Source organism: Protopterus annectens, chromosome 2.part2, assembly GCF_019279795.1.
Source record: "Protopterus annectens isolate FY-2018-M chromosome 2.part2, PAN1.0, whole genome shotgun sequence".
Taxonomy (NCBI): Eukaryota; Metazoa; Chordata; order Ceratodontiformes; family Protopteridae; genus Protopterus; species Protopterus annectens.
This window is the reverse complement of record NC_056730.1, coordinates 1039333009-1039356090: the sequence shown is the minus strand read 5'-3', so window position 1 is coordinate 1039356090 and position 23082 is coordinate 1039333009.

The following is a 23082-nucleotide window of genomic DNA, read 5'->3' as shown; positions in this document are numbered from 1 at the left end:
GCAGGTACACATGTACTGAGAGGGTTCCAACAGGTGTTATGCATTGCAAGTATACCACTATACATGACCAGGTCAGCTCAAGACATACCAGGGGCCCTGGGTGGTACACAGTTGTGACATGAGTGTTGCTGTACACCAATGAACACGCATGTTTGGATATGTCAAACATGATTGTAGTGGATGTGTGCATGGAACACACACAACACATATGTACATAGCTAAGCCTTTGCTGTCCCCCGTGCAGAACAGTGGCCTAAGTAATCATACGCACGCAAATGGAAGGTGGGCTCATGTCTGTTGAATGCTCACAGTACAGGAGGTAGCAATGTCGGAGGACACATTCCCCTTTAGTAGTCGCCCATGACACCCGTGATATCATGCCATAGTTCATGTGTCATGTATGTCAACACACATGTCCACTAATAGCAATGCATACAAACATGGCTACAGGAGACACATGTAGGACCAACAAACATGTACAATCCGTACTGTGCATGCAACAGCCATGCATGTGCAGTGGCTGATGTCTGTACCACAGCTTTGCCCAACTACAACATGCAGTCGTAATGCAGCCCCATCATTGACACTTGTATATGGTGATATACAGACAGTACAGTTGGTTGTACATCCAGTATGGAGGGATCTGTGTACATAATGTGGTGATCCACCTGTGTGATGTATGTGTGCCAGGGATGGCTCACAGGTGTGTCACACGCCACCCTACCATGCCATGTGCAAACAGTACGCTATATCACTGTTACTTGATGGTGATGACTTAACGCATACACAGCAGTCAGGTGTAGCCAACAGTATGTCACGTGATGTCTGTATCACTGACATCCACCCGTGTGCACATAGCCACACAATTGCCAGACATAGCGTTGGTACACATACTGCGGACAGTACCGCTGCATGTCTATCAAACAGATCATCTTATGGCAGGTGTATCATTCCCAGCACTGTCATGTGTGTCCGCTTGTGTGACCACACATGCCACATATGGTGGGGACTACGTCCCAGATGTAACACATCCCTGTATACCGTTGTACAGATCTGTACATACTGCAGTGTGGAAAGCATGAGGTCGGCAGGTGTGGTGCATCACACACATCGGCTATCCGTACACACATAGCTGGTCACCACAGTGTGTCTGTGTATGTATGTATGGCTGTCTGGTGCTTGGTGTGAGGGTGTATGCTACCATACTGTGGAAACAGGATCAATAACCTCTCATGGTGATGCAGTCTACTACCCTGTTGATGCCATCGGTCCCAGCCATACTGGCTACCTGTGCATGTCCCTTCTCTGTGCCATGTCGTGTGGGTGCAAAGTACTGCGAGGGTGATGGCAACATAGGCACGGGTCCACACATGAACACTATGGGGTGTGTTATAGTGCTGTATACCCTGTGAATGTGGCCATGTACCTGTACTGTGACAGGGTATTAATGCTACACATTGTGGCCTCATGCTATCAGGTGGCCTCTAACATCATCATTGGCCTGACCGCTGTGTACAACCCTGCACCATGTCAACATACCTGTAATGTTTCCCGGTAAGTATGTCACATCTCTGTCTGCTGTAGCCTGTTCAACTGACCACGTGCTTCAGGTGCAGTATATGTGTGGACATCTGTGTCATGTTCGGACATCTGTGTCATGTCCAACTGTCCAACAGTCAGGTTGAGGGTGCGTTTAGCATACTGATATTGCCATACGTGCCTGTGAGTACTCCACAGTTACACATGGGGGACTGCAAACACTGCTACCTGTAGGCACATGCCAGTACACCATAGGAGGGAACCAGGGCATTACCAACATGCTGTTACTGTTGAAACCGAGACACATACTGTGAACATATCACAATGCATGCTGCACCTGGACTACATGGTATGACTGGTGCATGTTGACAGTACACCACTGATGTCACATACACATCTCTCAGTATTCACACACATCCAATGCAACATACACATCCCTCAATATGCATACACAAGTAATGTTAGATACACCTCTCTAGTCTGTTCACCCTGTGCATCAGACCATATGAGCATATCCCTGCACCAATGGTGTGGATGACAGGGATGTGGCACAGGCTTCATCATACGCACAGGGTGATACTGCTTGCCAGGGGCATAGGCTGCACCAATGGATGACATCATGTGTGCGGGTAAGGGCCAGTGATTTGAATGGACATGTCTGTTCCATATTTATGTGGGTGTTGTGGAGCCCTACAGTTGTGTTCGCTGTGTGCATGTATGTGTGCACACAGTTCTGTCATTTGTGAGGCCTACACAAGGGTATTATGGACAGCTCCAGAATGTACAGAGCAGGTTGTACAGCTCACTGTGACCGGACACGGCCACGTATCCTGTGCCTGCCAGGGGTTGCATGGGCACTACCAGGCAGAGGTACAGAATGGCTACTGTCCAATGACACATGGCCACTGGAACCATGTCCCCTCTGGGAACATCCAGGGCCATGTCCACATAGCCTGCTGTGACCTGGTGTGGACATCACAGCACCAGCTGCACTGCTACTGCTACTGCCACTATGGGAGCGGCCATGTGAGGTGGCAAGCATGCGTTGACCTGCAATAGGTGGTGTAGCTGGCCTACGTCCATATGTCCTCGGCCTCATGCCTATCAGATGTTCCAGCACAGACAGCTCATGCTCATGGATTGCCATGCCACGGTCAAGGATTCTGACCATGTCACCCAATCGCCTGTCCAGAACATCAGCAAGCTGCCTGGATGTTGTTGTTTAGGGTACTGATAGCAGCCCTCTGCAGCCTCTGCCCTTCTCTGCTCTGCCGTTCGGCACATGCCTGTGCCGCCATTACAGTCTGGAACATGCGTCTGTTGATCCCAGCTGCTGCGCTATGTCCTGCAGGTGCATGTCTGCCAGAGGTCCTCCTACGAGCAGCACCAGCCACATGCCTGTGTGGCACTTCTGCAGTCAATATACTGCCACCATGGTGTGGAGACACACCTTCTGTAGCCACCACACGTTCCTGTTCAACGCTAACAAATGATGACTGTCCTTCCTCTATGGCCACTGTAGATGTGGTATGTGTTGGCAGCTGAACTGTGTGCGGGGAAGAGGGTGACATAGCTGGGATGGCAACCGTTGGGACAGATTCCACCCCCTAACATCCCTGCCTGTACCTCGTGCATATGTTCATCACTGCTAGCATCTGTGGGGACACTATCAGATGGACCACAGGAGGGTAACGCACCTACATCACCTGTAAATGCAAAGAAATACTTTACATTACAATAGACACACCGACACACACACACACAGACACACACAGACTGACACACACACACACTGACACACACACACACACACACACACACACACACACACTGACATACACACACAGACCGACACACACACTGACACACCATGCATGTGAGATGACAGATGGCATGCAGCATGCTTGTGATACAGCTGATAGCATGCAGCTCAGACATCAATAGTGTTTGTAAGCATACCCCCTGGAATGCACACTACAGCAGGCAGGTGTCATATCATTATCCATGCAATTCACGCGATCATGGTAGTATGCATGCATCCCCGGGATACACCATGTGGACCAGAACAGGATAACAGTACACATGGCTGACGTGACCTTGACATGTAATCTGCTGACATGTTCATTAACATGCATGCATGCCTGACACAATGGTGTCGTGACACATGTACAGCATTGTACTGGGAATCACATTGCGGTGTTGTCCATATGCCCTACAGATAGAATGCATGTTGAGCAAATGTGCATGGGCATGGTAGGGGACTGGGCCATCTACATTGCTGTACAGTGTGATGTACAGACACCGTGCCATTGCATGGCATCATGAGGCATCTATATTGCTAAACAGTGCATGGTATGTACACATTGCATATCCAGCACTGCATGCATACCCATGACATACTTGTGGATTGTGACCTATGATGCTGAGGTGTATACACACCCATCCATGCTGTGTCATGTGTCAGGTCACTGGAGGACATACAGATGACACCCCTGCATGATGACTACAGAGTGTTAGCTGCCTGGCAACCATGTCCACACATAGCAGACCTGTCACGTCACCATTTCACACATGACATTGATGTACCACGCACACATGGTGCACAGCTAACAGTGATGTCCTACAGCAAGGGGGAAAGGTACTGTTTCTGTGGCCTGGTGTCACTGTCAGTGGAATCTGTGAAGGTGACTACCATCATGCTATGACACAGACAGCATGTTCAACACATATTATGAGGTACATGTCACTGACACCTCTGCTAGCTGTGCACAAGCAGCTATGATGTGCAGCGTACCACATCACCTGTACAATCGGTCTAGTATGGCTGTACTTGGACCATGTGTGGATAAAGTGGGACAGGGTGTATCCACATCCTGTCTTCTGTGTGGGTACGTGTCTCTGGCCATCCCCCATGGCCATGTGTGCACATGTGTTGGTCATGTATGTGATGGCCGTCTATCACACATGTCTGTGTTGTCCCATATGACATACACCCATAGATGTTGGTTATGTCACCATCCACAGGGCTATGCAGACAACAAATGTATGTGGGATATGGGTTATGGGGAATTGTGACAATATTGCAACCAAAATGCTACGTGTCTCGGACATGTCAGATGGAACATCACCATGTGTGAAACCTTTGCAGGGGCATATAACACAATGGTGACGCCTGTGGTCTGCCCATATCACTGCTCACTGTGCAGTACTGGTTTGTGTACCACACATTCTGTTCCACTGTATAGTACATATGCCTCCATTGTAGGACACCTCCACCATTGTATGTACAGCTGGACACACATGTAGCAATGTCAAATACTGTAGTTTCATGTCTGTGTATCATTTCAGTTGTATATATTGCACATGGGTGGCCTGTGTGGATGATGGGTGATGCAACCTGTATATCCATGTATTAACTGGCCACATGGTGAATAAATCTATGTTTTGACATGCCTGATACTGATGATAGACTCACCTGCAACGGACTCTTGTCTGTACGGCACGCCAGAGGTACCTGTATAGGGTGACACAGCAGTATGAACATTATCCATGACTGTATGACAGCCACAGGGTGCACAGTGCAGGTTAACACATTTGCCTGTACAATAGCATATAGTCAGCATATGTGTGCATACCATACCTCTCAACCTCTTAGAACAATAAATGTGGATAACGCCTACTGTGATGGGGTACATATAGGGACAACTGTGACATATTGCTCTTACTAACCCGGATATTTGATAGACCAATAGGTTTGCATGCACATGGGTTTGCAACGGAATGTGCAGTTGTAAACACAACTGTATGTCATCGTTTAATGACTCCATTCCCCAGCTATCTGCCAGAAAGGGACAGATATTAAGGGGAACACACCGACAATATGAGACAGACATCTGGACATCCTGCAATTACCTGTACAGTTCGGAGGTATGGTGCATACACAGGGTAGCATAAAGCATGTGTGCCCACATACCTTGCATATGTTGTTACATTACATGATGTACACTGACACATGCACATACGTGGGATATACTGGCCATATGTTCAGTACTGACTTACCAGGCAACTCCATGGTTCATTGGTTGGGAGACACCCACCTCCACGATGGCAGCTACTGTTTGTAGGGGCTGTTTCGAGGATGTTCCCAGACTGGCCAGTAGCTCCTCCGTGTGTGTGAGTGGAGGCTGGGTTGGTGGCCCACCACCCGTACCACCTTGTTCTCTGACGATTGCAGCGGCACGCTGTTTTGCATGACATATGAGGTCCATGCAGTGTCTGCGCACCTGCTGGTAGGTACGGTTGTGGCCGCCCACTTCGTTGACCCTCCTGCGAAGATCCTGCCGCAGGTCATCCTGCTGCTGTGCATGCTGTGGCACATGGCTGAATAACGCCCCGTAGTTCTCATGGGGGTACGGTATTACGACATCATCCTCTTGTCGGCTATATGCTGGTAGGCGTGTATGCAGCATTATCTGTAAGACATGATGAAGGTGACAGGTCACATTTACAGACATGAACAGTGATACTGCTGCACATACATTCTAGTACATTCACACAGTTATCTTTGCAAATCAACATGACACTAACACGACTGGCATGTATGTGTCCCACACATGTAACACCCAGTATGCATTAGATATCATCCCCATAAATGTGTGTCACCTCATTAGTGTTCCTACTGCATGTGACGTCAGTCTCCATGTGGACATGTCTGTTTGCATGCACTGGTGTTCTTACCTATCTACCCATGCCTGATGTATCCATGGTAATGCTGTTGACCTAGATGCTGTGGATATGTCACATATCAACACAGACACAGCCTTACTGGACTTGGGCAGTGACAATGCACCAAGTACGCATGGAATCCTGTACATGCATCTGTTTTTCCATAGACATCTACAATGCACAGCTGTTCAACATCCTGCCACGGATCACCTGTGTTGCACATGTGATAGACATGGGACAGTGGCTAGTCGGACGTCATTCACAGGTAAGGTTATCAGCTATAGCATGTACGGGCTGGGTTTCCTAGCTGTATCCGACACCCATTACACCACCACGAGGGGCATCAGTGACACATTACTGATCCAGATAGATGATACTACATCTACCATACGGCCATCACACCATGTATGGCAGAGGTGATATGTGCAGCTATGTGGACAGGGCTGCATGGTATGGCGGGAGTATGTCACAGGTATGGCACAGGGATCTGTCCAGCATGTGGCCATCCTAGTCGTAGGATGGTGGTTGTCCATGACGTATGTCTTTCAGATCAGGCTATGGACATGTAGCATGTCTAACAGCATAGTGTCGCATATGTCTGTATGCAAGGTGGATATAGCATGCTGCATACTGAAGGTGAGTATTGTGGAGGCTGGTATTGGCCATCCACGCATGGGTCCTACCCCTGGAGGGTGATGTGTATTCCAATATTGGTCATACGGGTGCTGTGTATGCCTGTCCAATGATCTCCGTCGCACACACTCCTGTGATTACCACATTGCCACTGTGGCGTGGATATCCTTCTACATGTTCACACATGTCTGTCCTGGGTGTGTAGCTGGTACATAGGCACCCATTGTACCTCTGAACACCGGACATATACACACATCCATGGGTACAACACCCCATATAGGGTGTACCTTACACAACAGCTTTACATACCCCAACATTAAAATGCCATGATGTTTATTGAGCTACACCTGGTGACGTATGCGGCTTATGTACAGACACCGCATCTGTACACATTTGCAGACTACATACTCAGGGGTGATGTCTGCTGCAAAGATCGGGCCCATGTCTGCAAATATGTTTATGGATATACTCCACATACACAACATACACAATAGCCACTATGACCATGATGCTCATGGATATTTGCACACACGCGAGTGTGTGTGGCATGTGCTTGGGGATTGCATTCCCAGACCGGACACTCACCATGCTTTGGGACATGTTTCCTATGTACATCACGCATGGACAGTCAGTAGCAGTGTTCATGTGATACCTCGCTTGCTGGATGGTGGATACATGTACGCCAGGGATCACTGCAGTGGCTGTACTGTGCAGTGATGCAGGTTACACATGGCTCTTCTGTTCACAGGACACTACCCTGGAGAGGTGCCACTGGTGTGCACACTGTAGTTGTTGTTACACATTGACTTGCCAGACTGCATGGTACACCACTATGAACCTGTGCAGCTATTACATGTCCTTTGTGCATGGTTACTGGTATAGCCCTTCCAGTTAGATTGGCTGTCACACTATTACAATGTCCCATGACTATGGGCCATATGTCTACTGTTATTGTACACGCCAATCATGTTCATGTTTGTCTGTCACATCTCTTCCACTATTCTAGTATGGGAGTAATGTTTGCGTCCTTTGCAAATGCACAGAGTGGAGTACATAGTTATTTCATCATAACTGTTTATACATATCTTAATTACATAGTACTCACATCACTATATGATACCTTTGTTATGCATCATATGCCTGTTCTCCTGTGTAACATATCTGACGTATCAATCTACTGTACTATACATTACACATGTTTTACATGGTATCCCATAATTCAACCATTACTTGCACAGAGGGTCCACCTTAGACATGTCATTGACGTTATATGCCCATACACATGCGTACTGTTACAGTATATCTACATATACTATCCCCTGCTATGGCACGTACTTATTGGACATACCCTGCCACTGACGGCAGGTCGTATGACATTGTTCTATTTAACGCCATCATGTTGCATCCCTTGTGGTGTCTGTGCTGTTTACCGTGTGGCCTACTGCTGGACGCACATCTTCTACAAGCATTGGTACGATCAGCGAGACATCACTACATAAATATCATTCCCCACTTTATGCATGGCGGGCACTGTTAATTACTGCAAACCAGGCTATGCATACACTGACATTACGTAATTCAGAACATACTATACATACAGTTAGTGTTATACATACCTTGATATCGTTCTGGTGTTTCGTCTCTATCTCGCTCCTCTGTATCACTCTTTCAACTGTTATACAGTATGAGCATACAGTTTGCATATCTGGCAAGTCATCCTTATAAACGTCTATACCTGCAACATGTGGTTTACTGCCGCCAATTGGTGGTCCGGTGTGACTAATTATGTGCACTTCAGCTGTGCAGCTACTCCATTCGCCAATTACATGGCAGCAGTGGGGTATAATTGAATTCTCCACCTGGGCGTTGGCCATTTGCCCTGCCTTCGGGGAGATGGCCTGTATTGTGTTTTGTTGTGTGTAATTGCAACTGCTTTGTGTAGAGCCAAGTCTATTTTGGGGTCATGTCCCCCGTGGATTGTATGTGATTCTACCTGTGACTGTACCTGTCATCCCACCCGTCTGATAAAGGACTATTGCAAACACCTGTAACATCGCCGTTTGTTCCGTTATACGACGGATACAATTTTGCATGGCGCCTTTAAATGTCTCTCACAAGGTATGTCAATGTTTCAGCAGATGTAATTGACTAACTAGATGTTTGGGCTGTGGTTACGGTCTGTATTGCTATTGTTTACAGTGTGGGGGATGTAGGCGGGTGTACGTAGCATATACGGTTTTGTGGGGCTTGCATTTCTACGTAGTCCATATATATGTATGTGGGCCCCTTCCCTAATTACTGTGCTATCACTTAATAGACTTCTATTACAGAAATTTACTATGGGCCGTTGTTAATTGGTTTCAATATGGTATGCAGGTGCGGTTGATACTTCCATACCTCCGGATGTACGGCGATATGTGCAGAGATATTTGTAAATGAACGCTATCCCGTGTATGTCTGCCCCAGATATTTGCTGTCATTGCAGTGGTGTTGGTGTCAGACCCTCTGTCACATGGCTTGCCACCTTTTCATATGGCCATAGTTGAACACTTGCGGGTCACACAGTGGTGTTTACAGGCTGACATATGGCCACGGTCAGTACACGGGATAGCACATACTTTTATCCTCATTACAAACCTATTGTTCTTGGTCCTTCACTACGTATCGGTTTGCATGTAACATTTCCATTTCTTACATACAGGCATGAGTATTTCCTGCAACTATTGCATATTATGTGGGACATACTAATGTTTTACACTCATGGACAGTTGCCCTTTCCAATGTTTCATGTCAGGACACAATTGCCCAGGGGGGTCCGTCCCTCCCGATGTGGGACAGGTGTTTACCGCATGCCTACGGATAGCTATACCCGCACCTACCATAGTCATCTACCTCCGAGTTGCCACCTACAGCCACACTATGCAGATACACACGACATACTTTAGTCACACGGGAACACACATGGCACCCTCATCACACACATACACAGGCTACATCACACACAACCACAGTTGTACATGGTACCTACGTGGTCTGCACCGCCGACAGCGGTGACTACATGTCCTTACTATCATCCTATTGCTCACGGTTCTACTGTTCCAGTACTGTGTTCTTTCTGTCTTTCATCCTCCTGGTTATGCGTGTCGGTGTGTGACACGTTCCATAGTTGGCGGTATCCTGTTTATTTGTACCTCAAAGATGTTTAAAATGTCATCGACCTATCTATATATTTGCAGATGCCAGTGACCCCTTGTATATCGACATATATCACACTATCGCCCTTTCTATCTGTATTATATATGTGTGTGTATATATATATATATATATATATATATATATATAAATATATATATATATATATATATAAATATATATATATATATATATATATATATATATATATACATATATATATATATATATATCTCGGACAGGGGTGGTGACAGGCATGCTACGCCTTTCATTGTGTGTTTGTCAGTGTATACTGTGTTTCCTAGACTCTGCATGTTTGTGTCTGTACCTGTCACATTACACACCTGTCATAGGTTAAGATTACCTCCCATCCCACTTTGCGAGGGACAAGCCCTCTTTGTGCAGTTGTGTCCTGCGAAATATTTGTGAACATAGCAAATGCCCTGTGACTTTGGGACAAACATATTCCCTATAGTTTATGTCATTGTTGCATGTCACCCTCATTCTGTATCTGACCCGCCTACATGTTACAGGGCACGGAACACGTACCTGCGACCATTACTAAACTATAAGCTTTTTATCTATGCAAAACACTGTTGTTCTGGTTTTCGTCCTGGCTGGGTGTGTGTTGTCCTGCTGACATCTGGCGTATGTCCCACATTGGTCATTTGAACTGTGGCAACCCTACCGTACGTACATCTTGCCTAGCAATAGTGTTGGGTGATTGTGTACATGACTGCCTGTTCCACTCCTGGCAGTGGTTGTTTTACCCTTCAGAGCAGGCGCTATTTGTTCAGGGGTGACTAATGCTGGTGTCACCTGTTCTGTACATCATTGTCCGTGATCTGCACAGTGGTCGGTGACACTTAGCCCTGTTTCGCGCATATCCGTATAGTCATATTTAAACATCGCTTACCAGCTGTGGGTAACGCTTATTCCCACTAATGTGTGCTACACATATTCTGATGACCTGCATCCGGACTGCATTACCCGTGATGTCGGGATTATGTCACATCCCTTGTGGGACGTGGGACCGGGAACATGCACGACTGTCACTGCATGTACCACTTGGACATCTGGGGGTTGTACAAGAATTATGTAAATTTGTATGTGCAGTACACTACAGCAGTTACTCCACACTACACTCACATGGATGACTCCGTTAGTTTACAACTTGATGGGTCCAGTTAATGGTATGTCCATGTGATGTTTACTGGCTGTCCTCCAGCAATGGGTATGTATATCATAATTAGGTACACCCGATAATTTGCTACACCTTCATACGACCGTGGATGCAGCATGCCGGGGTGACTAATGCCTGTCATGGGTACATCCCCTGCCTTGACACTACATCCATGATTACATTTTGCGGAGCCCCTCAGTAACGCGGCAGGTAATCCATGATGACTGTGTGTAGGACAGTGCTTACACACATGTGTTCCCATGGTTGCCTCTGCTCCAGTACGCGACAGTTGCTTACTCGATGTTGTGGCGACGGGTGTCACTGTTTGCCGCGTTTGGTGTTTTGCCTCTGACAATTGGTGTACCTGGGAACCTATACACACAGCACCAACAGATGCTGATGGGCGCATCTACTGTTCAGGTGTTGACAGTTCCATGTTCCCATGGCTGTTGTGTGTACAATGTTTGAGGGCTGCCTATGTAGGATTCCACAGTGGGCCACCTATACATCACAATTTACAGGTAGTCATGTTTGCGTGCCATCCATGTTACTGTGTGCAGGTGGGGAGGGGTGTCAGTCCGTGGGAGCCTACACTGTCAAGATATGTGCTATACGTTCCCTCTTTGCCAAGGCATAGGCATATTGGGCATGCCTCCGTCTGCCTACTGGGGCTGGCACAGTGTGTCCGTGGTCTGGATCCCTCTGTGCCTGTGTTGGCCTTGGCACTTGTGGTGGGCTGTGAGGCCCTCCCCCATTATGACCCTGCTGCAGCTGTTTCTGCAGAATCATATTATGTAGCATGGCACATACTATGAAGATGTGGGCACACGTGCCTGGAGAGTACTGCACGGCTCTACCAGATGTGTCCAAGCACCGGAACCGTGATTTCAGCATCCCGAAGACATGCTCTATGATGATTCTGGTTTGTGTGTGTGCCTCATTATGGCGTTCTTGCATTGATGTGTGTGTGTGCATTTCTGATGGGGGTCATCATCCATGGCTCCAGTGCATAGCCAGCATCCCCCACAAGGTGACCTTATGGGATGTCCCCCCCTGACAAATACCTGATACAGCTGTGAGGCATGCCAGATATGGGAGTCGTGGTAGCTTCCAGGGCTGCCAGCACACACATCCATGATAATGCCCTGGGCATTGCACACAACCTTGCAGTTGATGGAGTGGAATCCCTTGCGGTTTATGTAGCGCCTACCATACTCACCAGGTGGTGACTTCATTTGTATGTGCGTGCAGTCTATCACACCCAGTACCTCCGGGTGGTTTGCCACACGGTGGAAGTGACACATATTGCTGGTCAACTCCTCCTGAGTTCGGGGGAAGTGTATATGCTCATTGGCATGTGGTAACATGGCATCCAGGAACTGGTGTAGTACCCTGGATGCCGATGCCTGTGAGATCCCCATTATATCTCCAGTTGGCCTTTGAAAGGTACCTGTGTCTAGTATTCGCAAGCTTACACATACCTTCGTGTCCACTGGGATGGGTTCCCCTCTGTTGTTTCTCGTTCTCAGACGTGGCCGGCACAGCTCTACTATTTGCTGGAAGATGTCCCTGTCCACCCTGTAATGCTCTACTATCTCCAGATCATGTAGCCCCTGGTAGGTTACCCTTGGTCTGAACACTCTTCTCCTCCGAGGCCTACGGTGGTTTTCGGCATCATCCTCCACAACACCATCGGTCTGTAACACATGCTGATGAATCACAGCTATGGCAGCTCCCAACATGTACATTTTAAAAATTCCCCATCTGTTTACACCTATGGTGCGGTGTTTGGGAATACACAGGTGTGTGTTGGGTGCTTTCACACTTTATACTGTTCTGTGTGAACACTGATGATGTCATAGGGTGTGTATGTACGATCGTGGTTACAGGGTATCTTCTGTGCTTTATTTATGAAACCGCTATTATTGTGCTTCCTTTGGTGTTGCATTACATTTGGATGCCGTGCTTACCTCCTGCCCTTCCGTTTACATTTGTGCACGTTACACCTACCATTTGCTGGCATGCATCCAGCTGCCTACTTTCATTTGTACTTTCCTAGACCTGGCTTATCTTGCATAATGTGTGCTATTGCTGATCTACTGTGGGTTTGCTTTGTTCTGCTATGACAGTTCTCCTATCTTTGCATTCTAGGTCCTCCACACCTTTCTTTGCAATCCTATGCCTCCCCTATCCTGTTTTGCAGGTTTCTGCATGCAGGCTTGTCTACTGCCGTCGATTGGCCACCGTGTGTTGATTGGTGTTAATTGCTCATTACTACGCCAATTACCCTGCTTCGGAATTTCCTTCTTTTCTTCCCATGACCTTCCTGTTTGTACTATTGTTCGCGGCGCGTGCACCCGCTTACTGGGTTTCGGGCACAAGTTCATCCCCATACACATGTGCTTTTGGGAACCATGTGTGCTTTCAGCTAAACGGTGCTATACCCTCCTCCCCACCCTTGTCCTTCACCTTTGCTTAGCAACGGCCAGGCCAGATTTGCATTGCTCCAATGTGCTTACTGATACAGTGGCACACCCCTCTGCTGATGTCATGTATCATCTTTGATACACTCCTTGGTGTTAGAGTGCTGCGCCGTCAGGTACATCCTTAATCCGGCGGGACGTTTGCGATTCAGTATTACCTGCCTCATTTGCATGGCATTGACTACTAATTCATAGTTACAGCACCGAACACTGTCGCAGGCCCCTGGCAACCCTTGCGCCTTGCTTGTGGTGTGCCATGCCTACCATTGCATATTATGGTGCAATCCTGATTTGTCTTTCATTGCGATTTTCTGCCATTTTTATATATTTCCTTTGTATTCCTGTTTGCACACAAATGCCCTGCGGTTTTACTGTGCGTTACTGTGGACATGACATTAAATGTTGTTTTTTAGGTGTTATGCATCTTTTCTTGTGCCATTGGCTGTGTATTTCTCCATTGGCATATGTTAACTTTGTAATACATGTGTGTGGTCCGCTTCCATAACTCCGATGTTCTGTTTGGGTAAATGTAAACCATGTTTTTTGGTTTACATTTCCATGGGCTTGCGCTACACCTGCACCACTTCGTGAATCACTGTATGCCTTCATTAGCGTGGTGTGACACTGCACATGGAGTGATTTGCATACCTATGCCGAGGGCTGCGTAGCTCTGGTGTATGCCAGTACTGCACGTGGGATTGGTTCGTACCTGAATCGCTCGGCGGACATATTTGGCATTATGCCGCCTACGCTACGCCTGCACCTGGCGCAAGCTTCATGAATCCGGGGGTAGGTGTATTGTCTGGTGATGTAATTTTGCAACATCACAGAGAAGACAAATGAAAGCTGAGGAAAACAAACCATATACAACAGAAAGCAATTCTACAAAAATGTATAGCCCTACTCATCTGAAGTAAGCCCTAAACAAACTGCTGCAACGCAAACACAATGCATTTAACACCTGTGTACCTGCAAAAAAACAAGCTAAATTAAAATGTATTGCTAGTTAAAATATTAGCACTAAGCTTGTAGAATTCATGCTGTCCAATTTATTCCTAGATAAATAATAAATGCACTGTCAACATTCAACAGAAAAAGGAAACCAAGGATCACATCCAAGGAAAATCCTTCCTATGATGAAGTTCATGTTTTTGACAGTTTCCTTCTTTTACACAATAAGTATTCTGGTTCATAAGTAGTTACTAGGCTTACAAGTAAGGAAACCTTTGAGGAGCCTAGCCCAAAATCCAGTTCTCTGAAAGCTGTCTGGTTAAGAGACTTGCTCAAGGAGAGGGTATCAATATGAGGCAAAATCAGAGATGGGCTGAAAAACTGGAGACAGCTAAGAACAGACTATTCTAAATAACTTAAAAAGTTAACAGAACAACAGGTTTTGCATTATCCTGTGTATTTTGAAAACTATGAAATTCTAATGATTGACTGTTATCCTCAGTGATATAGAAAAAAAAGTTAATGGAGATATGGCAATAGCTATTGGTGTGGGAGACTAAGGTTCTTACCTGTGGTAGCTAAGGTACAGGGTTTGAGTCTAAGCAAGTTACTTAACAAGACAGTGCTGTATAACTGGGGCATTACACACACACACACACACACACACACACACACACACACACACACACACACACACACACACACACACACTGGTCCCTCTCCGGACAGTAAGTAGTATGTTCATGTCAACAAGTCTGACATACCATCTTGAATATTCAGTAAAACAACAGCACGTCAGTGAAAGATCCCTGCTACTATCCTTTCCATTGACAACTGTATCTCTGTTTCAAATATAGAAAACAGCAATCTGATCTGAAATAACCTTTGTCTGTTTAATCTTCATGTGAATTCCTGGACATCTTCTGTGCATGTAAAAGCTCCACTCTCGCTTTTGTTGGCTCGCATTTGAGACAGTTCCTGAATGTCTCTTGTACAGGTGGTATCACCACTCTCTCTCTTTCATTGGCTTGCATTTTAGCCAGTTCCTGGACATCTTGTGTGAGAGCAACAGCTTCACTCTGGTTCATTTGCTCTCATTTGAACCATTCTCTTTTTCACTGGCATTTGAGCCAATGAGTCTGGAGCTGTTGCACATAAAGCAGCAGTGTGACATTCAGACTTTTATTTATTTTTTATTCATTTTCTATATCTTGGGTCCCTAGCCAACACTTGGCCCAAGGCAGCTACCTAGGCCATTTTGCGCTGGATGTGACCTTGATTACATCAGTATTTCTAACTGCTACCTAGCTTCTTGCACAGTCCTCCTAGTTGATTAACATCCCCTAACTTCCTCTCCAGAAACTTAGAATTGTTAAGCCCGTTCAAGGTAGTTTCAAATTCTCATTTAAGTTATGCATCCTCTCTACCTCCTAATAACTTATTTGTCCTTTCCCCTCCCATTCTGTTTTCGATCTTACCTGACTTGTATGAGGGTTGATATACTCTATTAATTCAACACCAGTTCTCCTTACTTCTTCTTTAACTACATGACCATATACTGAGTGTTCTAGCTTTCAGTCCTCACCCCCTTCATGAAGCAGTGTTTCTCCTCTTAAATCCATAATTGAATATGGACCATTGTCTCTGGCTCGAAGGAATCACCCCCCTTCCATTTAATTTTAAATCGACACTTTGCAGATGAATCTTTTCACTTCACCACTGAGTATCATTGTACTTTCTGGGCTAAGCATGGCCTGTCACTGATATACAGATGGTGTCTCTCTCTCTCTCTCTCTTTCTCTCTCTCTCTCTCTGTCTTTCTCTCTCTCTCTCTATATATATATATATATATATGTGTGTGTGTGTGTGTGTGTGTGTGTGTGTGTGTGTGTGTGTGTGTGTGCACGTGTGTGTGTCTGTGTGTCTGCCAGTCTTCTCCTCATCTCTGTACCAGTCTCAGGCCTTTCTCCCATGTAAACACGTGTAAAAACGTATTATGGTGCCTATGCCTAATCATTTCCTGTCTAAGTCTACTTGCTGCTGGCACAGGTAAATGTCTAATAATGCTGACTCCATCCATCTATAGTCATTGACGCCTGTGTGCTCTGAAATGTTTGACCACCCCTCCCCCCTTTGTGACCACCTTGGCCACCTTTTTCTATGACTTACCGCGTATAAGCTCAGTGGCCAATTTCAGTGCAATTTGGTCTCATCTGACACCTCTGGCAAAACACTATTCTTTTCACCAAACCGACTGCCCTTTTTACCAGAATTCTTGCATATTGTCAATATAAATTTAATTTCTATCATTTTCCACTCCAGTTTCCCCAAGCTTAAGCCTTTATCTCTGCTCTGCCAGTAACCTCTTACTGGGAAACACGCTAGACCTGTTTCTCACCCACCCTTCTGTAGTCCTCCCTTCAAGCTGCCCTCACAGTTACATACTCTTGGCTCCCTCTGCTCTGCTTAGTTCATTTTCATTTTACTGTGGAGTTTGTCCTGCTATCTTCCCTTTCCATTGCTCCACGCTCATCTTGTTTCTCTTCTTACCTTTTTCCAGTCATTTCCCTATTTGTCTCAAGCATTCTAAACCTGTTTCTACCTGATTTCCCCTGACTTAGATCCTTATATATCTTTCTATTTTGCTTACCCGACTGTATTTAAATTGTGCTACCTGACCTTACCTACCTCTCCCTAAATGTCCACTGTTTCCCGGTCATCTCTGCTTTATCATACTTTCCTTTTGACTTCTTTGCCTCATGTTATCTTATTACCTTTCATTTCATAATTATTTCTATTCCCCAATTCCAGTTCTCAGACTAGCTTCCTGATCTATCTCACTTCATATTTCAGTCTCACATCTTCCCCACATCCTGGTCTCTCCAACATGTCTCCAATCAACCCCACTAGATCCCATTTAGCATAATGACTTCTTGTCTCCTCGTCACCAACTAGTCTTCCACATGATTTGACCTGCTGCCACTTTTAGAATCTATTTGTCTAGTTCAGTATCAATATGTCCTATTGCAACCTAGTTCACCCAAATGCCCTTCTTTACATCAGCAGACCAATTTGCAGCCTTTCATACCCTTGCTATGTTTATTAATCAAACAATGCCTACGTTACAGAAATTTGACTTGCTTCCTGAATGCAAAAGTCTCTAAAGTCTGCATAAAATCCTACTTATCAGTATTAGAAAAATAGAATTAATGCTCTAGGATTTGCTATACAATGGTTTCCTAACCGACCTGTTATATGATATAAAGAAACTGACCTTGAGAGGAGAGGAAAGGAAATCAAAGCTTGAGAGGTGAATTTATTGACATTTATGACAAGATCACATAATACATAGTTACGATAGGAAACATGATCATAATTCTTTGTAGCTCATGGAGCTTCAACTGCTCTGATGTACTAATACTTGCAAAGAAAAAGTATATAAGCATGAACAAGAAATGTTGCAGTGTTTCATGGGCTCCCTACTGAAATGTCAGCACTTGAAATGCCGAGTGCCGAAATGCTGAAAAAAAAGATGAAAAACACAGGAGATGAGTGAATTTCAAAAATAGCTCTTTTCTTTAAAACTTCTTTTGGCGGGAGGAGGGTCAAGCCCCTCACATCCCCAGATATTGTATATACCAACTCCAAGATTGCCATACTTTGGAGAAAATGGAATATTCTGAGGTATAGCATCTTAGACTTAGTATATACAAGTCCAATCTTTCTGCCATTTGGTATCCATGTTTCAGGACTCACTGTAGCAGGTCCCGACATTTCAAATGATTGCCTGTTTCATAGCATTAAAGACCTGTGAAACACTTTGCACAGCCACAGAGATACCAGCCAGATGCTCTCTGTCTTAAGCTCCAAGCGACTGTTTATTTGGCAGCATGAAGTTTTTCATAGCTTTCAACTATGTGAGACACTTCATGCTTCGGCATATTTTAAAGCTGTATGGCAGTTAGAACTGCTAAACAGAAATGTGCTTAACAGGCCTGTGTTTTGCCTGATTTTGAAGCATAATCACTGTGCTCCATGCACTACAAATAAAAAAGTAGATGAGAACAAGGGAGGTGTAGATGGGCACTGAATTTTACTTAATATAAAGGGCAGGCTAATCAGTATCCACTATACTTAAAAAAGCTTATTTCAGTTCTGTATAAAATGTTTTATTGGAAGTAACTTTGTTGAGCTCCATTCATTAATGGCACATTCAGTCAAGTTCTGAAACAAAATAAAAAAATAAGTGTTCTGCAATGGGGGCAACCCCATGGCACCTGTCACATGGAGGGATGCGCCATTGCACAACTGCAATGTAATATACATACTAATGATAAGATTGCACTACAGTGGTAAAAAGAAAATTCCTTAAACCCCACTGCTCACCAGCCTCATGTTACAGATACACACACATACTTGCTCGTGCACACACACACACACACACACACACACACACACACACACACACACACACACACACACACACACGCACACACCAACATTCTAATCTGTTATTCACACTTAGACAGACATGATCTCATCTACCAACCTAGCATGTACTAGCATACAACAACATTACTTTGTTTTAAGCTTGTGAATGTGTGACAACAGATGTTGGTTGTGGAATCTAACCTTTCTAAACATATTTTAATCTGTGCAAATCTGATAGCTGTATATGGGTATACAGGAAATCCTTTCCGTACTGTTATGGAACTGAGAAGTGCAAATCCTAATTTCCATTAAGGTGGATGTCTTACCCACCAGAAAGTAGGAAATGCACCAATGATTATTTATATAGCCAGTCATCAGGATTAAAGTCTGCTCTGTTATTAAAGTCATGTAGCTGACACTGGTCCTAATGTGTATCATCAAGCTTCTAGTAACTGGCTCTACAAAATGTGAATCTAAAATTATAGGGGAAATGCAAGCCCTACTGATATCAATTTAAAGGCCTCTTTAGACATTGCAAAATTTTCCTAGTAGAGCCATCTTTTTTTCAGTCAGACTGATAAAAGCATATTAAAGAGTGTTATGCTACTTCTACACAGCTACAAGCTGTAGTTAAAGAGCAAAATATATTAATGCAAAGTAACCAGCTCAGGCAAACTAAGTATCTTTGCATTGCACTTCAAAGTACAGGGCTGAAACGCAGATAAGCCTGCAAAATGAAGATGAAGAAGTAACGCAGGACTGTTGGTCCTGGGGAAAAGGAATCCTCTCACTGCTTGGAGTCAATCATCTGCAACTATACAGCAGAGAGAGCCTTTTAACAATGTGGAAGGAGGTATACCCATTATCAGCATGTCCATTTGCTTTTCCTTCAGCTCCCTGTACTTCCAGTATAAAGAAAAATACTTATATCATTAGATCTGGCTTAAATAGAAATTGACAGTGTTTCTCCCCTAAAGTTGGTACAGTAAAATATTCAATGCAGCTATACAAGAGGAGAAGGATGAAAGTTTTTTCAAAGTCAAGTTAAACATTAGCAACAAAATGACAAAATGACCTTATACTTCCATGTAATCTTTAAATTCTCATGAACAATCTAATAACAAATGCAGACAGTGCTGCGCTGCTACTGTCCATTTTAACAGCACATGGACTAGTATTCAAATATCATTTAAACAATGACTAATACCCTTCCAAATTGCCAGATGGCAAAAAGAACAATCTGTGATCACAAGTAATATCTCTACAACAATCACTAGAAACTATTGTCCACATGTCTACTGGTTTGGTGCACAAATTCCTTTCCTTGTGAGATCCATCTGTCCCAATCCATGCTGCTAAGAATTAACTGTTTCATCTTTTATCATTAAATTCTACAGAGCAGTCTCTGTCTCTGCCCTAATGGAAATGCTGCACATCTGCAAATCAAATGGGGCAAGAGTCACTTGCTCCAGGGATCCCAACCTTGCCTGTCACATTAACAAAACATGTTGGAGAGACAGATATATCCATTGCCACTCCTCTGGAATAAGCTCCAACTTCACATGAAGCAGAGCTCTTCAGTGACCCTATTTAAGTGCAACCTTGACAATTGGATGGGTGAACATAAACTCACCCCCAGAAGTTGCACCTATGTCCCTCATGGACAGGGGTAGCTGGTGGTGATCATAGAATTGCTCTGCTAACAAAGACCATCTAACTATGGTCAATTAGGGTACACAGGTTTTTTACACAGCTAGGCTTGTAAAGGCCCTAGAGCCATTAGCCTAGTAACAGCCTATGAACGTATGAACCTATAACTAATTCAATCATCTGATACAGACAAAATATGAGAGACTATAGGAAACCATGAAGAGGACTTCAGCAACTTCTTAGGCAACATTTTAAGAAGTCTTGAACTCTTCCATCTCAGTGTTTCCTTCCCTTTTGTATCTAGGTTTGCCACTGCTCATAGGTTCATAGGTTAGTGCTAGGCTATATGCCTTTTGAGCCATTATAAGCCTAGCCAAATTTCTCACCCCAAATATAAAAAAACAAACCTTGTACCTTGTGTTTATGAGGTAAACACTTTAACCATTATGCTACTCCCTATTTGTTGTCCACTCCTCGTCACTACTGTCTTTCCTCTGTGTGTCTCATGCTTCATTCTCTATTGACTCCTCCATTTCTGTTTGTCTCAGTCTTAGTTGTCTTCTATGTTGTTGTGTGCCCCTACTATCTACCCTAACCCTCTTATTACCTTTTTCAGCCTTCTCTTCATATATAAAATGGGCACCTGACACTCTCAAAAAATCCCTCTTTCCTTTCCACCATCCTGCTCATTCTCTAATGAATTGCTAGATGTTATACCCACTGCTTGATTCCTATTTTTCACCACTTTCCTGTCATCCTATTCCCAACCTTTAAGTTGGTTAACAAATAGATTAGCACACATGCTTCATGGCTGTTTAAGACTATCACATAACCTTCTGGCCTGAGCTGTGCACATGGGTCATCACAGAAGCACAAACATGTACCGCCGGTGCTTGTATTTCTCTGCAGTCACAATATAGCATTACTTGTGCTTCCTGCAGTCCATGATCCAAATGGATACATAATGAGCTGTTGCTCATGCAGTCTTGCCTACATGCATTACTAGCATTGAGGCTTGCCACTTGCACACTGTAAACAGGGGTGGGCTAGTCATGATAATGTCCTCTCTGTTTCTGAATCTCAAGAAAAAGCTGATGTGGTACATGACTGAGGTAACTTTGGAAAAGATGCATTCAAAAATATTTTATAAACTTACTTAATAGGCCTTTATCAAATGTAACAAATCATGGCTATAAGATGATGCAGTCCATAGGTGGCTCACTTTCTCCTTTGGCAATGAAAACATATCTAGTAACAAATCCTTCATGCAGAACTACGTGTTGAGGACCCAACCAATTTAATTTTTAATATATTTGATTATGGTTATCGGATGCTGAAATAAAGTTATTAAGGAAAGGTCAAATAGTTTTGTACCAACTTCTTACACCTATGAAATGCAGCTTGAACAGGATGTTAAATCTTTTTGCAGAAAATTAAATATTACATGTTTTAAGGATAACCAACAAGCACCAGATAATTAGGATGAGTTTAGGTTTACAAAGTCCGTGTTTTCTGCACCTTCAAATGAACATGTATCAGTCTTTGGAAAAAAAACTTTGGTAAGAAAAGGAGCATAGCTAGAGTTGAGCAAAGGGGGAAGCTGCCCCGGACAACAAGTATTGGAGGGACATTATCTGAGGATGCCATGCCATTCCAATCAGTCTTTATTGTATTATTTGCATTAGCCATCAGAACTGAAGTGATTTAGTGGTCTGTATGAGGCAGAAACTGTAGCAGCTGCTTGTTATACATGTTGCATGCAGTTTGCTTTGGTTTAAATGGAATTAATAGCACTTTCTTTTTGTTGTTTTGGCTAAAGAAGAACAGACTTGGGCTGGCTAGCTCTTTAGATGAGGAGAGCCAGATTAGGTAACAGAACATTCTTTTTTTTGTCTTGCTTGTTCCTTATATCATAAACTACATGAATTACCACACTGCAACAAGTCGCTGTAGAACAGCCAAATTACTTCATAAAGCAACACTGTGACAAGCTTCTGTCTCATATCATGGTAGACAGCCCCTTAGATGTGCCTTCATACCAGTGCTGAAATTCAGCACCAAGCTTTTATGCCACATCACCAGACAGTCCCAAGGGTCCAGTGTTCAACACTAGTCTCATAGATAGATTCAGACAAATAATTGTATCACTACCACACCTTTGTGCCACAACATGAAAGGTGGACCACAAAGTAACTTTCATCCTCTGCTGTTAGGTAAGCTAGGTCATCACATACTATAATACTCAACCCATGGCTAGAGTAGCAACATTAATGTATCTACGTTCACTACAATGAA